Genomic DNA, 17484 nt, shown 5'->3' on the forward strand with positions numbered 1-17484 from the left:
CTTGGACGACCCAGTGCACTTGCTGGTTAGTTGTGCGAAGTTGTGAAGTTATATGTGGACCATGGTATTGTGCACCAATTATTGGCGCCATTTCTAGGGAGAAAACGAACAACAAATTTTACAACCTCAGAGTAACAATTTCGCATACCAAGTTTTTGGCGCCGTTGCCGGGGATTGTTCGAGTTTGGACAACTGACGATTCATCTTGTTGCTCAGATTAGGTAACTTTATTTTAATTTTAAGTTTTTGTTTTTATTCTTTTAATTTTCGAAAAAAAAAATTTCCAAAAAAAAAATTTAAAAATATATTTTTCTTCAGAATTTTTAAGAATGAATTTTAGTGTTTCATGAAGCATGTTGAAGCCTGGCTGGCTGTAAAGCCATGTCTAAATTCTTTTGGACTGAGGCTTCCACTTATAAGTATATGAAGTTGGATGAAGTATCAGCTGTTGTATGCATGATAGGTATCTGCTGAAGCTTGGCTGGCCATTGGCCATGTCTAGTGTTTTGGACCGAAGCTTTCACTGAAAGCTTGGCTGGCTAGTGAGCCATGTCTAATTCCTGGACTGAAGCTTTAGACTAAGAGTGCAAGATTCCTGAAATTCATATTAAAAATTTTGGAATCCTTATTTTTCTTTTTCAAAATAATTTTCGAAAAATACCAAAAAAATTATAAAATCATAAAATCAAAAATATTTCATGTTTCTTGTTTGAGTCTTGAGTCAATTTTAAGTTTGGTGTCAATTGTATGTTTTAAAGTTTGCATAAAATTTTCAAAAAATTCATGCATTCATAGTGTTCTTCATGATCTTCAAGTTGTTCTTGGTAAGTCTTCTTGTTTGATCTTGATGTTTTCTTGTTTTGTGTCTTTTCTTGTTTTTCATGTGCATGTTTGCATTCATAGTGTCTGAACATGAAAGATTTCTAAGTTTGATGTCTTGCATGTTTTCTTTGCATATAAAATTTTCAAAAATAAGTCTTGATGTTCATCTTGACATTCAAAGTGTTCTTGGTGTTCATCTTGACATTCATAGTGTTCTTGCATTCATCACATGTTTTGATCCAAAATTTTCATGCATTGAGTCAATTTTGTGTTTTTCTCTTTCATCATTAAAAATTCAAAAATAAAAAAAAATTATCTTTCCCTTTTTCACTCGTAAATTTTCAAAAATTTGAGTTGACTTTTTCAAAAAATTTTAAAATTCAATTGTTTCTTATGAGTCAAATCAATTTTTCAATTTAAAAATCTTATATTTTTCAAAATCTTTTTCAAAAATCATATCTTTTTCATTTTTCTTATTTATTTTCGAAAATTATAAAAATATTTTTCAAAAATCTTTTTCTTAATTTTATATCATATTTTCGAAAATATCATCAACAATTAATGTTTTAATTCAAAAATTTCAAGTTTGTTACTTGCTTGTTAAGAAAGATTTAAACTTTAAGTTCTAGAATCATATCTTGTGATTTCTTGTGAATCAAGTCATTAATTATGATTTTAAAAATCAAATCTTTTTCAAAACTAATTCTAATCATATCTTTCTATCATATCTTTTTTTTAAAAATCTTATCTTCTTCAAAAATTTGACTTTCAAATATCTTTTCTAACTTCTTATCTTCTTATCTTTTCAAAATTGATTTTCAAATCTTTTTCAACTAACTAATTGACTTTTTGTTTGTTTCTTATCTTTTTCAAAACTATCTAACTAACTCTCTCTCTCTAATTTTCGAAAATACTTCCCTCTTTTTCAAAAATTCTTTTTAATTAATTAATTGTTTCAATTTTTAATTTTAATTTTAACTTTTTCCTAATTTTCAAAAATCACTAACCCCTTTTCAAAATTTTATTTTCGAAAATCCTCTTTCTCTCTCATCTTCTTCTATTTATTTATTCATCTACTAACACTTCATCTCACCCAAATTCGAACCCCCTCTTCCATCTGTGTTCGAATTTTCTCTTCTTCCCTTCTTTACATTACATTCTTTTCTTCTTCTACTCACACAGGGGAACCTCTATACCTGGGTAAAAAGGATCCCTATCATTATTTTTCTGTTCCCTCTTTTTCATATGAACCTGAAAGGACGCTGAAGAGGAAACTAAGAGAAGCTAAAATACAACAATCTAGAGACAACCTTACAGGAATTTTCAAACAGGAAGAGGAGATGGCAGCCGAAAATAATAATAATGCAAGGAGGATGCTTGGTGACTTTACTGCACCTAATTCCAATTTACATGGAAGAAGCATCTCCATCCCTACCATTGGAGCAAACAATTTTGAGCTTAAACCTCAATTAGTTTCTCTAATGCAACAAAACTGCAAGTTTCATGGACTTCCATCTGAAGATCCTTTTCAGTTCTTAACTGAATTCTTGCAGATCTGTGATACTGTTAAGACTAATGGAGTAGATCCTGAAGTCTACAGGCTCATGCTTTTCCCATTTGCTGTAAGAGATAGAGCTAGAATATGGTTGGATTCTCAACCTAAAGATAGCCTGAACTCTTGGGATAAGCTGGTCACCACTTTCTTAGCCAAGTTCTTTCCTCCTCAAAAGCTTAGTAAGCTTAGAGTGGATGTTCAAACCTTCAGACAGAAAGAAGGTGAATCCCTCTATGAAGCATGGGAGAGATACAAGCAACTGACCAAAAAGTGTCCTTCTGACATGCTTTCAGAATGGACCATCTTGGATATATTCTATGATGGTCTGTCTGAATTAGCTAACATGTCATTGGATACTTCTGCAGGTGGATCTATTCACCTAAAGAAAATTCCTGTAGAAGCTCAAGAACTCATTGACATGGTTGCTAATAACCAGTTCATGTACACTTCTGAGAGGAATCTTGTGAGTAATGGGACGCCTCAGAAGAAGGGAGTTCTTGAAATTGATACTCTGAATGCCATATTGGCTCAGAATAAAATATTGACTCAGCAAGTCAATATGATTTCTCAGAGTCTGAATAGAATGCAAGCTGCATCCAACAGTACTCAAGAGACATCTTCTGAAGAAGAAGCTTATGATCCTGAGAATCCTGCAATAGCAGAGATGAATTACATGGGTGAAACATATGGAAACACCTATAATCCCTCATGGAGAAATCACCCAAATCTCTCATGGAAGGATCAACAAAAGCCTCAACAAGGCTTTAATAATGGTGGAAGAAACAGGTTTAGCAATAGCAAGCCTTTTCCATCATCCACTCAGCAACAGACAGAGAACTCTGAACAAAATACCTCTAATTTAGCAAACTTAGTCTCTGATCTATCTAAGGCCACTGTGAGTTTCATGAATGAAACAAGGTTCTCCATTAGAAATTTGGAGGCACAAGTAGGACAGCTGAGTAAGAAAATCACTGAAACCCCTCCTAGTGCTCTCCCAAGCAATAGAGACATGTTAGTAAAGGTTAAAGACCTTTACATCCCTGCTGATTTCATAATCCTGGATACTGGGAAGGATGAGGATGAATCCATAATTCTTGGAAGACCCTTCCTAGCCACAGCAAGAGCTGTGATTGATGTGGACAGAGGAGAATTGATCCTTCAATTAAATGAGGACAACCTTGTGTTTAAAACTCAAGGATCTCTCTCTGTACCCATGGAGAGGAAGCATAAAAATCTTCTCTCACTGCAGAGTCAACCAAATCCCCCACAGTCAAACTCTAAGTTTGGTGTTGGGAGGCCACAACCAAACTCTAAGTTTGGTGTTGGGGAGTCTCAACAATGCTCTGAACATTTGTGAGGCTCCATGAGAGCCCACTGTCAAGCTATTGACATTAAAGAAGCGCTTGTTGGGAGGCAACCCAATTTTTATTTATCTAATTTTAATTTATTTTTATTGTTATTTCATGTTTTATTAGGTTCATGATCATGTGGAGTCACAAAATAAATATAAAAATTGAAAACGGAATTAAAAACAGCAGAAGAAAAATCACACCCTAGAGGAAGGACTTACTGGCGTTTAAACGCCAGTAAGGAGCATCTGGCTGGCATTCAACGCCAGAACAGAGCATGGATCTGGCGTTGAACGCCAGAAACAAGCAGCATCCTGGCGTTCAGACGCCAGGAATGCACACTGAGGAAAGCTGGCGCTGAACGCCAGAAACAAGTATAGAACTGGCGTTCAACGCCAGAAATATGCTGCATCTGGGCGCCAGGATCTGTGGACACCACAGGATCCCCACATACTTCCACTCACCTTACCTCCTCATAATCCTATATCACCCTTTCTCAAGAACCCTTCACCAATCACCTCCAATTCCTCTCCAAAACCATCATACACTCCACCTACCAATCACCTCCATCTCCTCCATATCTTCTTCTTCTTCTACTATTCTTTCTTCTTTTGCTCGAGGGCGAGCAATATTCTAAGTTTGGTGTGGTAAAAGCATAGCTTTTTTGTTTTTCCATAACCATTGATGGCACCTAAGGCCAGAGAAACCTCTAGAAAGAGAAAAGAGAAGACAAAAGCTTCCACCTCCAAGTCATAGAAGATGGAGAGATTCATCTCAAGGGTCTATAGCTCAGTGGTAGAACATATGACTGCAAATTAAGAGATCCCTGAGATACCTCAAGGGATGCACTTTCCTCCACAGAACTATTGGGAGCAAATCAACACCTCCATAGGAGAACTAAGTTCTAACATGGGACAACTAAGGGTGGAACATCAAGAGCACTCCATCATACTTCATGAAATTAGAGAAGATCAAAGAACAATGAGGGAGGAGTAACAAAGACAAGGAAGAGACATAGAAGAGCTCAAGGACATCATTGGTTCCTCAAGAAGGAAACGCCACCATCACTAAGGTGGACTCATTCCTTGTTCTTAAATTTTATGTTTTTCGTTTTCTTATGTTAAATATTTATCTATGTTTGTGTCTTTATTACATTATCATTAGTGTCTAAGTGTCTATGCCTTAAAGTCATGAATATGAATCCATCACCTCTCTTAAATGAAAAATGTTTTAATTACAAAAGAACAAGAAGTACATGAGTTTCGAATTTATCCTTGAACTTAGTTTAATTATATTGATGTGGTGACAATCCTTTTTGTTTTCTGAATGAATGTTTGAACAGTGCATATGTCTTTTGAAGTTGTTGTTTAAGAATGTTAAATATGTTGGCTCTTGAAAGAATGATGATAAGGAGAAATGTTATTTGATAATCTGAAAAATCATAAAAATGATTCTTGAAGCAAGAAAAAGCAGTGAATACAAAAGCTTGCAGAAAAAAAAGAAAAAAAAATGGCAAAAAAAAAATAGAAAAAGAAAAAGCAAGCAGAAAAAGCCAAAAGCTCTTAAAACCAAATTCTCTTCTTTTTATCCTATTTGATTTTCAGTTGCTTGGGGACAAGCAACAATTTAAGTTTGGTGTTGTGATGAGTGGATAATTTATACGCTTTTTGGCATTATTTTTAGTATGATTTTAGTAGGATCTAGTTACTTTTATGGATGTTTTTATTAGTTTTTATGTTAAATTCACATTTCTGGACTTTACTATGAGTTTGTGTGTTTTTCTATGATTTCAGGTATTTTCTGGCTGAAATTGAGGGACTTGAGCAAAAATCAAATTCAGAGGTTGAAGAAGGACTGCTGATGCTGTTGGATTCTGACCTCCCTGCACTCAAAGTGGATTTTCTTGGGCTACAGAACTCAAAATGGCGCGCTTCTAATTGCGTTGGCAAGTAGACATCCAGGGCTTTCCAGCAATATATATTAGTCCATACTTTGGCCTAGTTTAGACGACGCAAAAGGGCGTTGAACGCCACTTCTACGCTGCAGTCTGGAGTTAAACGCTAGAAACACGTCACGAACCAGAGTTGAATGCCAGAAACACGTTACAAACTGGCGTTCAACTCCAAGAATGACCTCTCCATGTGTAAACTTCAAGCTCAGCCCAAGCACACACCAAGTGGGCTCGGAAGTGGATTTATGCATCAATTACTTACTTCTGTAAACCCTAGTAACTAGTTTAGTATAAATAGGACTTTTTACTATTGTATTTTCATCTTTGGATTATCTTTTGATCATTTTTAGATCTCTAGACCTCTATGGGAGGCTGGCCACTCGGCCATGCTTTCCCTATATTCACTTATGTATTTTTCAACGGTAGAGTTTCTGCACTCCATAGATTAAGGTGTGGAGCTCTACTGTTCCTCATGATTTAATACAAAGTACTACTGTTTTATATTCAATTCAACTTATTCCGCTTCTAAGATATTCATTCGCTCTTCAACATGAATGTGACAATCATCATCATTCCCTATGAACGCGTGCCTGACGACCACTTCCGTTCTACCTTCAATTGAATGGATATCTCTTGGATATCTAATACAGGGGACCGAGTCCGAGTTATTAAGTGTCTTCGTGGTATAAGTTAGAACCCATGGATGGCCATTCCTGAGATCCAGAATGTCTAAACCTTGTCTGTGGTATTCCGAGTTGGATCTGGGAAGGGATGGCTGTGACGAACTTCAAACTCGCGAATGCTGGGCGTAGTGACAGACGCAAAAGGATAGTAAATACTATTCCAGTATGATCGAGAACCTCCAGATGATTAGTCATGCAGTGACAGCGCATTGGACCATTTTCACAAGAGAGGATGGGATGTAGCCATTGACAACGGTGATGCCATTACATAAAGCTTGTCATGGAAAGGAGTAGGACTGATTGGATGAAGACAGCAGGAAAGTAGAGATTCAGAGGAACGAAAGCATCTCTATACGCTTATCTGAAATTCTCACCAATGATATACATAAGTATTTTTATCTTTATTTTCTGTTTATTTATTATTTATTTTCGAAAACTCCATAATCAATTATTATCCGCCTGACTGAGATTTACAAGATGACCATAGCTTGCTTCATACCAACAATCTCCGTGGGATCGACCCTTACTCACGCAAGGTTTATTACTTGGACGACCCAGTGCACTTGCTGGTTAGTTGTGCGAAGTTGTGAAGTTATATGTGTACCATGGTATTGTGCACCAGTTATTGGTGCCATTGCCAGGAAGAAAACGAACAACAAATTTTACAACCTCAGAGTAACAATTTCGCATATCATGTACTATATGTTGGCTGAATATGTACTGTTGATTGCTTAACTATAATTTTTTCTATGCTTTATTTTCTCATCTATTTGTTGACCTTGTCAAGTTTCCTGCCTCATTTCTACTTTTAAGTTGAATATGTACTGTTGATTGCTTAATTTACTATTTTGTCCTGAGTTTTTCTTTCAATTTCCGTAGATAAATAGAATGAAATAAGTATATGTGTTCAATTCAATTTATTGCAGGAGCCGACCTTTTATTTTTCTTAGTTTCTATTCAAATAAAGTATCTATTGAATTAGGATAGGTATGTTATCAATGGTGCTAGATAAAAAAGTGCCAAGGGGAGCATATATGGTTGTAACCTTGTATAGGGACTATTTCTTTTGTGTTTGATATGTGTTTTTTGTTCTAATGGCTGAATATGCATTATTGCGAGACCTAATTAAATTTTCCTTGCCATTTTCATGTTTAATCAATTTGGATTTGGAATTGGATTTGTTGGACTTAATTAAAGTAGCCTTTATAACATGCACTAACACAAGAGTATTTAAAATTCTGCAGGACAGTGGTAAAAACAATGGAGCTCATAATGGATGATCACACTACTCATAAATTTGATATTTTGTAACTAAGTATATAAAAGAAGTAGATATGTGACACCTGTTGGAATTGCAATTCTTATTTACTTGTTATGACTTTACTTTTTGGTACTTTGTCATCAAAGTCTACTTTTTGGTGACAAGTTTTATATGTATGTCTTTTTTTATGGGGAAGTTTATATATATGTTGGATTAGTTCAATATATATAATTATTTTGGTCTATGATTTTAAAATTATATATGAATTTTGCACGAAATATTAGGAAGATTAATGAAAAAAAATTCTAACCAAACTTATGGCCACGCTTAAAAAGGGTGGCTATATCTTAACTTTGGGCTCAATAGGCATGATTAATAAGCGTGGCCATAACTTGGCAACCGGCACGCTTTAAAATCGTACCCATATCCTCATCTATTGGCACATTTTATAAGCGTAGCCATATCTTTTCGTATTTATAAATAGCCACGCTTTTAAAGAGTATCCAAAACAAATATTCTGGGACGTTTTAAAAGCATGGCGATATGTGCACTTTTTGGTACGCTTCTCAAGCGTACCTATAGGTTAAGACCTATGGCCACGCTTTTTAAGCTTGGCAAGAGATGAAAGCATGCCAACAAAAAAAAGCGTGCCGATAGATCTACAAAAGCATGGCGATAGAGCAACCAGCACGCTGGCGGATGTGACCCTTTCAAAAGCATGCCGATAGCTCAAAAAGCGTGGCGAAAAGCTATCACACGCTTTTTTGCACTTTTCGGCAGGCTTTAAAAGCGTGGTAGAAAGCTTATTTGTTTGTAGTGCGTGAGCATCTTTCCTATCTTTTCCTAATGAATTTACATTCAATATGTTGAGTTTAATCAAGAATTAATTATCTTTTAGCCACTATGGATGCTACTTTGAATTATGTACAATTCTGTTTATTTCAGGTAGCATTCGGATAGATTTGATGGAGTTTCTGTAGAAAAAGAGAAGAAAGCGAATGATGCTGTCAACCCTGACCTCCCTGCACTCTAACATAAATAACTCGAGATACAAGGGTTCAATTGACATGATTCTAGTGGCGTTAGAAAGCTAACTTTCAGAGTTTTCCAACGATGTATAATAGTCCATACTTCTTCTCCAGAAATTCGGCAAGGGTGGCGCCTAACTTAATTCATCAAACCAAGGCTGCATAGGTGGTGCCTAACTTGGGTTTTACGAAGTTAGGCGCCAGGACAAGGAAAAAGGCCTCCAATGTTACTGCCAAGGTGGCGCCTAACTTGAGGTTTCTCAAGTTAGGCACAACAAGCACACACAATGGGATTCGGCCAGCATGAAGTTAGGCGTCACTCCCTTCACACACAATCCAATTTGGCTAGGTCCAAGTTAGGTGCCACTCCCTTCCAAGTTAGGCGCCAGCCATAAGAATCAAAGTGGTTCCCATTCATCAATTGAAGATGCACGAAGATCATCTTTTAATTCTGATTAAACTTTATTTTATTTAAAAATAGGAAAATATATTATTTAGTTTGAGAAAATATATTTTACATTAATTAGGATTAGATATAAAATGGAAAAGAATAAGCCCTTCGGGCCTTTCTCTTCTCTTACCTCATTCCGCACTTTACAGTTTTACAAAACCCTAGTTTTCTCTCCGCACCATGAGCAATTAAACCTCCACTGTTAAGGTTAGGAGCTCTATTTATTCTATGGATTAGTACTATTACTTTTCTATTTTAATTCATATATTGATTTCAATTTCAAGAATTGTTTTTGTTCTTTATCTTATGAATCTGGGTGGAACGGAAGTATGACCCTTTTTCTATTTGAGTTATTATAAAACACTGAAAAGCACTTTACCTGAACAACAACTTGAAAACATATTCTCCTAAATTTCTAATTATCTGGACTTAACGGGATACGTGACATATAATCTTTTATATTTGGCTAATTAGGATTTCTATGGCATATAAACTAGAATTGAACTTAATCCTCTAATTAGAATCAAGTGACCAAGGAATTGGCGGTTGATGAAGGTTAGAGGAGACTAAAAAGGTCTAAGGAATTAGGGTTTAGTCACATATAGTTTGCTATGAATTAAATCTTGCATGATTAAAACAGTTGGTAAGAAAAGTTAATCTGGAAAATAAATATCTCTGAAGCCTTAACTGTTTTCTCCATATATTCTTCACATCAATTTACTGTTTGCTTTCTGATATTCTGAATTTACTGTTTGATGCAATTGAACTTTCAACACTCTTTTCTATTTGTCTAACTAAGTAAATCACTTAACCATTGTTGCTTAATCCATCAATCCTCGTGGGATCAACCTTCACTCACCTGAGGTATTACTTGGTACGACCCGGTGCACTTGTTGGTTAGTTTGTGGGTTATAAATTTCGTACCAAGTTTTTGGCGCCGTTGTCGGAGATTGACTGTAATTGACAACTATTAGTTGTTTGATTGCTTAGATTAGGCATTTTAGTTTTAATTTCATTTAATTTTTCTTTGTAATTTTTGAAAATTAAGTGCTATTATTTTCCTTAATTTCTGAAATTAAGTTTGGTGTTACCTAGTTGATTTTATTTTAATTTTCATATTTAATTTTCTTAGTAAATTTCAAATTTCCTAGCTTAATTTTAGTCATCATTTTCGAAAATTTTTAGCTTTAATTAGTTAGTGTTTTGCTTTATTTCTTTACACAGGTTACTTCACTGGGAATTCTCTACACTCTGACATAGAGAATCCCACTTTTCTTGTCTTTTGTCTGTTTATGAGTAGGAATAAAGACAAGAAACCTCTTACAGATTTTGATCCTAAACTTGAAAGGACTTTGAGGCGGCACTTGCAACAAGCTAGACTTTACAAGGCTAGTGAAAATCTAAGTGAAACTTTTGAAAGGGAAACTGCAGAGTCCACCATGGATCATAATCGTGCTGTTGATGAGTCCATATTTTCCGATATATTCTAACTTGATTTGAAGGGATTTCATCACATAAACTCACACTTAAGCACCAAAATAGCATACTTTTGTATTATCTCCCCAATTTGGACCTAAATGGGAAAACATGTGTTTTTGTTCTTAAATTAGTGATTTTAATTCCACTTTTATACTATTTGATGCCGTGATATATTTTGTGAGTAATTTCAGGTCATTTTGGCAAGATTGGCTAGGGAAAAGTGAAAGAAAGCATGTACAAGGGAGAATACTTGAAGAAAACAAGGAAAAGCACACACAGACAAGTGTGCATGCGCACAAGCAAGCGTGCGTGCCCACAAGGGGAAATTTGTATGTGTGCGTGCGCACAACCCTCTATGCGTACGCACAGGTGGACTTTCAGCAAAGTGTGCGTGCGCACACATCTGTGCGTACGCACAGGTCCCTGCACGTGGATTCATTAATGAAGCACGTGGCTCGCGATTTTGGGGCTCTCTTGGCCCAATTTTTGGAGTTGCTGAAGCCTTTTGTGATGCTATATCAAAGGGGAATGAAGACATATAAAAGGCATTAGTTAGTATTAGTTATTATGCATCATTACAAGCTTACTTTAGGTTTTAGTTTAGTTTTTCTTAGGTAGAAAGCATCCTTAGGAGTAGGAGTAGTGTAGATAGCAATTTCTCTTCTAGGGTTTTGATTGTAGCATTTTATAGCAAGTTTGATCTTGGATTTTACTTTTTTAATTGTAAGTACTCTTTAATTCCTCTTTAATTACATCAATTTTACTTTTATTTCTCTTTGGCTCAAGTACTTTGTCAATATTTACAATTTTAAGTTCTTGAAGTTTTGATTGATGAATTTAGTATTTTATGCTTGCCTTATGTTTGTTTGGATGTTTATTGTTGATTTTGTGCATAGTTGGTTATAGTTTTCCATTTTCCTTTACAATTTCTTATGTTTTGGTTTTATGCACACAAGGTGTTTGTGAAAATGCCAACCTTAGATTTTGAGTAGATTTTCACACCTTGGCTTGGGATTTGAGTTCCTAGGATACTAGAGTCTTGATGTCCGACATTTAGTGGTAATTCTTAGGTAGTTAGTTGACTCTTGTATCCATTGAAGCTAGATTTTTACTAATTAATTTGGTAAGTTAGCTAGGACTTATGGATCAAGGTCAATTATGCTTGCTTGACCTACTCCTCGATGTTAGGAGTTAACTAAGCGAGATTGACTCATCATAATTATCATAGTTGTAGTTATGGCAATGATAGGGTTCCTTGGATTATCATCCCCAAGTCAAGGCTCTTTTATGCATATCTTAGCAGTTTCACTAATTTTGATCTTGTTTCCTTCTTAATTGCATTGATTTCAATTTTGATCATTTCTTAGTTCTTTTATTTCTTAGTTCTTTTAATCTTTTGTTCTTTGATTTCAAAAACCCCTTTTTGCCTCTACAACCGAAAGCGTAGCATTTCCAATTGCATTCCTAGGGAGAACGACCCGAGGTTTCATTACTCTCGGTTATATATTTGTATTTGAAAATTAAACTTTGATTGAGAGGATTATTTGTTGGTTCGGACTATGCTACCAATGAAGAAATTGTTTTGCTAAATTTTCGAACCATCGTGATCATCTCCATCAGCTGTTAATGCCAATGTGGCAAATTTGAATGAGAATGAATAACCTAGAAGAGTGCTTGGCTCATACACTGCCCCCAATGCAGATCTTTATGGGAAAAGTATTGTGATGCCTCCTATAGCTACAAATAACTTTGAACTGAAGCCATAGCTAGTCACTCTTGTGCAGCAAAATTGTTAGTATCATAGACTTCCTCAGGAAGACCCAAATCAATTTATTCCTAATTTTCTACAGATTTGGTGATACTGTGAAGACTAATGGAGTGAACCCTGAGGTTTACAAAATCATGCTCTTCCCATTTGCTGTGAGGGATAGAGCAAAGCTGTGGTTAGATTCTCAAGCCAAGGGGAGTCTGGATACTTGGGATAAGGTGGTCACTGGATTTCTGACTAAATTTTTCCCACCACAAAAGCTGACTAACCTAACGGGGGAGGTTCAGACCTTCAGACAGAAAGATGGTGAGACCCTTTATGAAGCCCGTGAAAGATTCAAGCTACTAACCAGGCAATGCCCTCCGGACATGTTTTCTAAATGGACTCAGCTGGATATCTTTTATGAGGGCTTATGTGAAATATCCAAAATGTGTCTAGATAATTCTGCAGGTGGTTCATTGCATATGAAGAAGACACCAGAGGATACTATTGAGCTTATTAAGTTGGTTGCTAAAAACCAATATCTCTACTCATCTAACAGGAATCCTGTGAACTCTGGGACCCCTAAGAAGAAAGGCATTTTGGAAGTAGAGGCTTTTGATGCTCTTCTTGCTCAGAACAAAATTTTGTCCCAGTAGATGAATTTGATTACTCAACAATTAAGTGGAATGCAGGTTTCAGCTGTTAATACTTAGAATGCACCTCAAGAGATGCCTTATGACATGACTGGTAGCTGTATGCAAGGTGAGATTATGATTATGCTCAATCTTCTTCTGAACAGGTCAATTACATGGGGAATGCTCCTAGAAACCCCAATAATGATCCGTATGCTAAAACCTATAATCAGGGGTGGATAAATCACCCAACTTTAAGGTGGAGAGAGCAACCTCAGAGATCCCAGAATTTTAACAATAATTCTCAGGGCGGTTTTCATTAGAATAACTATAATAACTTTTCCTGCTGATTTTGTTATATTGGATATGGAAGAGGATAAAAAGTCCTCTATTATTCTTAGAAGACCTTTTTTTCGCTACAGATAGAGCTCTGATTGATGTGCAAAAGGGTGAATTAACCCTGAGGGTCAATGAAGAACAGGTAGTCCTTAATGTGTTTGAAGCTAAACACCCTAATGATTCTGAAGGGTGTATGAGAGTTGATGTTGTTGAACCACTTGTTCAAGAAGTACTAGAAGCTGAGGTACTTGATGATATTCTGGATCCTCTCTCTGAGTATGAATTACTTGAGATTGATGATTCACCACCCCAGAAGAACATGGTGAACACGCCTAAGGCGGAGGAAGAAGTCACCAAGCTTGAGCTAAAGCCTTTGCCTCCTTCTTTGAAATATGTGTTCTTAGGTGAAAATGATTTATATCCAATGATTATTAGCTCTTCCTTGAAACCTGGTGAGGAAGAGGCACTGATTACAGTGCTCAAGAGCCATAAAACAGCTCTTGGGTGGACCATTGGTGATTTAAAGGGGATTATTCCAACCAAGTGTATGCACAAGATCCTTCTTGAAGATGATGCTAAACCAGTTGTGCAACCACAAAGGAGACTCAATCCAACTATGAAAGAAGTGGTCCAAAAAGAGGTAACGAAACTATGGGAAGCCGACATTATATACCCTATTTCTGATAGCCCTTGGGTGAGTCCTGTGCAGGTAGTTCCCAAGAAAGGAGGGATGATAGTGATCAAGAATGAAAAGAATGAGCTAATTCCTACAAGGACCGTCACAGGATGGAGAATGTGCACAGACTACAGGAGGCTCAACACTGCTACAAGGAAGGATCACTTCCCCTTGCTTTCATTGATCAGATGCTTGAGAGGTTAGCTGGTCATACTTTTTATTGTTTTTCAGATAGATATTCTGGATATAACCAAATTGCAGTGGACCCTCAAGATCAAGAGAAGACGGCATTCACATGTCCTTTTGGAGTATTTGCTTACCAGAGAATGCCATTTGGACTCTGTAATGCCCCAGCAACTTTTCAGAGGTGTATGCTTTCAATCTTTTCTGATATGGTTGAAAAGTTCATTAAGGTATTTATGGATGCTTTTTCTGTTTTTGGTAATTCTTTTGAATCCTTCCTTAAGCATTTATCTCTAGTCCTGAAATGGTGTCAAGAATCAAATTTTGTTTTAAATTGGAAAAAATATCATTTTATGGTTACAGAAGGTATTGTTCTTAGACACCGGATTTCAAGCAAGGGGATTGAGGTTGATAGAGCCAAGGTGGAGGTAATTGAAAAATTACCACCACCAACTAATGTTAAGGCAGTCCAGAATTTGTTGGGTCATGCAGGATTTTACAGAAGATTTATAAAGGATTTTTCTAAGATTGCTAAACCATTAAGCAACCTACTAGTTGATGATGTTCCTTTTTTATTTGATACTGAATGTCTGCATGCTTTTGAAACTCTAAAAGCAAACCTCACCTCTACTCCTATCATAGCCCCCCAACTGGAATTTGCCATTTGAATTAATGTGTGATGCTAGTGATTATGCTATAGGAGTTGTTTTATGACAGAGGCACGGCAAGTTTATGCATGTCATTTACTATACTAGTCGTGTGTTAAATGATGCTCAAAAGAATTACACAACTACAGAAAAAGAATTATTAGCTATTGTGTATGCTATTAATAAGTTTAGGTCCTATTTAATTGGTTCTAATGTTATTGTTTATACTGATCATGCTGCTTTGAAGTACCTTCTAACCAAATAGGATTCTAACCAAGATTAATCAGATGGGTGCTACTCCTTCAGGAGTTTGATATTGAGATCAAAGACAGAAGAGGGTCAGAAAATCAAGTAGCTGACCACCTTTCCAGGATAGAACCTGAAGAAGGCGTGCTACCACCCACAGCTGTGATTGAGACATTTTTGGATGAGCAACTTTTTGTCATTCAGCAGGCTCCATGGTTTGCAGACATTGCAAATTACAAAGCCATGAATTTCATTCCAAAGGAGTACAGTAAACAACAAGTGAAGAAGCTACTGACTGATGCAAAGTACTACTTCTGGGAGGAACCATACCTTTTTAGAAGATGCTCAAATGGTATAATCCGGAGGTGTGTCTCAGATGAGGAAACGCAACAGATTCTTTGGCACTGTCATGGTTCTGATTATGGAGGCCACTTTGGTGGTGAAAGGACAGCTACAAAGGTCCTTTAGAGCAGTTTTTACTGGCTGACTCTCTTCTGGGACTCAAAAGCATTTGTGAAGAACTGTGATAGATGTGAAAGAGCAAAGAATCTCCCTTCCAACCATGAGATACCACAGCAGGAGATTCTTGAGATTGAGTTGTTTGATGTGTGGGGTATTACCTTCATGGGACCTTTTCCGCCCTCCTATTCCAACAATTATATTTTAGTGGCAGTTGATTATGTGTCCAAGTAGGTGGAAGCCGTGGCTTTGCCCACCAATGATGCCAAAGTGGTGATGAGATTTCTTCAGAGATATATCTTCAGCCGGTTTGGTGTCCCAAGGACACTCATTAGTGATGGTGGAAGTCACTTCTGTAACAGACAGCTGGACTCACTTCTGCAGAGGTATGGAGTCTGTCATAAAGTGGCAACCCCCTATCACCCTCAGACAAGTGGACAGGTTGAGGTTTCTAATAGAGAACTCAAGCGAATCCTGGAGAAGACCGTCAGTATTTCAAGGAAGGACTGGTCTAGGAAGCTTGATTATGCTCTCTGTGCATACCGGACAACATACAAAACTCCTATTGGAATGTCCCCTTATCATTTGGTCTATGGTAAAGCCTGTCACTTACCAGTTGAGCTGGAGGATAAAGCTTACTGGACAATTTAGTTTCTGAACTTTGATGCTCAAGTTGCAGGGACAAAGAGAATGCTTCAGTTAAATGAGCTTGATGAATTCAGATATTCGGCCTATGATAATGCCAAGCTCTATAAGGAGAGAACTAAGATATGGCATGACAAGAAGATTGCCATCAAAGTATTTAAGCCAGGTCAGAGGGTGCTTCTATTCCATTCAAGGCTCAAACTCTTTCTCGGGAAGCTGAAATCCCGGTGGTCAGGACTGTTTGTGGTCACCAAAGCATCACCATATGGTCATGTGGAAATTTAGGAGGAGAATTCTAACAGAAAGTTTACAGTTAATGGCCAAAGGTTGATGCACTATCTTGGAGGCGAGATTGATCACCAAAGTTCCACTTATCTGCTGAACTAGCAGAACTAATCGTCAAGCTAGTGACGTTAAAGAAGCGCTTGTTGGGAGGCAACCCGATATTTTCGTATCCTTTAGTTTGATTTCTTTTACTTTGATTTTGTCAATTATCTGGTTTTAGTTGAGTTTTTATTGTTTTTCCTTTATTTTACGTGTGTTTGGATCATGTAGAGTAATTAGAACAAAAGCAGGAACCTGAAAATAGATTTTCGAATACCTTGGAAGAAGTTGTTTCGGATTGGGTGGAGCCTAACTTCACAATACTCAAGTTAGGCACCACATTCATGCCGAAATTGGAGTTACTTACTGGAGGGGTGGCGCCTAACTTCACCCCTTGAGGTTAGGCACCAAGCTACGTACAAATTTGATGTTACACTCGGGAGGGGTGGTGCCTAACTTGAACTTTCCCAAGTTAAGCGCCACATGAAGCGTGCAACTTGGAATCACTCATTGCCACCCTCGCGCCCAACCCCACAAACCTCAAGTTAGGCGCTGGGTGTGAAGAAAGCAAGGGAAGTTAGGCGCCATGATGCCCCAAGTTAGGCGCTGAGTGTGAATAAAGCCATCAAGTTAGGCGCCATATGCGCTCAAGTTAGGCGCCAGATGGATATGCCAAGGGAAGTTAGGCGCCATGAAGGGTTCGAGCACAAGAAGTTAGGCATCGTGGGATCTAAGTTAGGCACCAGTTTTAATTTACTAGCCAAATCCAAACCAAATCACCTTAATTGGTTCAGCAAATCCTTTCTAATTCGGTCCCCACCCCCTTCCAATACATCCAATGAAATCCCAGATCCCCTCCCCTTTTTTCCAAGCCTTGCACACCAATAGCACTTTACCCTTTTCCCAACCTAATACGTGACACCCTCCTCCTTCCCCAATACTTGCTCGTGACACCATCCCATTACCAAGTCATTCCGGTGACTCCAACCCACCGAAACCCCACT

This window comes from Arachis ipaensis, chromosome B03, assembly GCF_000816755.2.
Source record: "Arachis ipaensis cultivar K30076 chromosome B03, Araip1.1, whole genome shotgun sequence".
NCBI classification, from domain to species: Eukaryota; Viridiplantae; Streptophyta; class Magnoliopsida; order Fabales; family Fabaceae; genus Arachis; species Arachis ipaensis.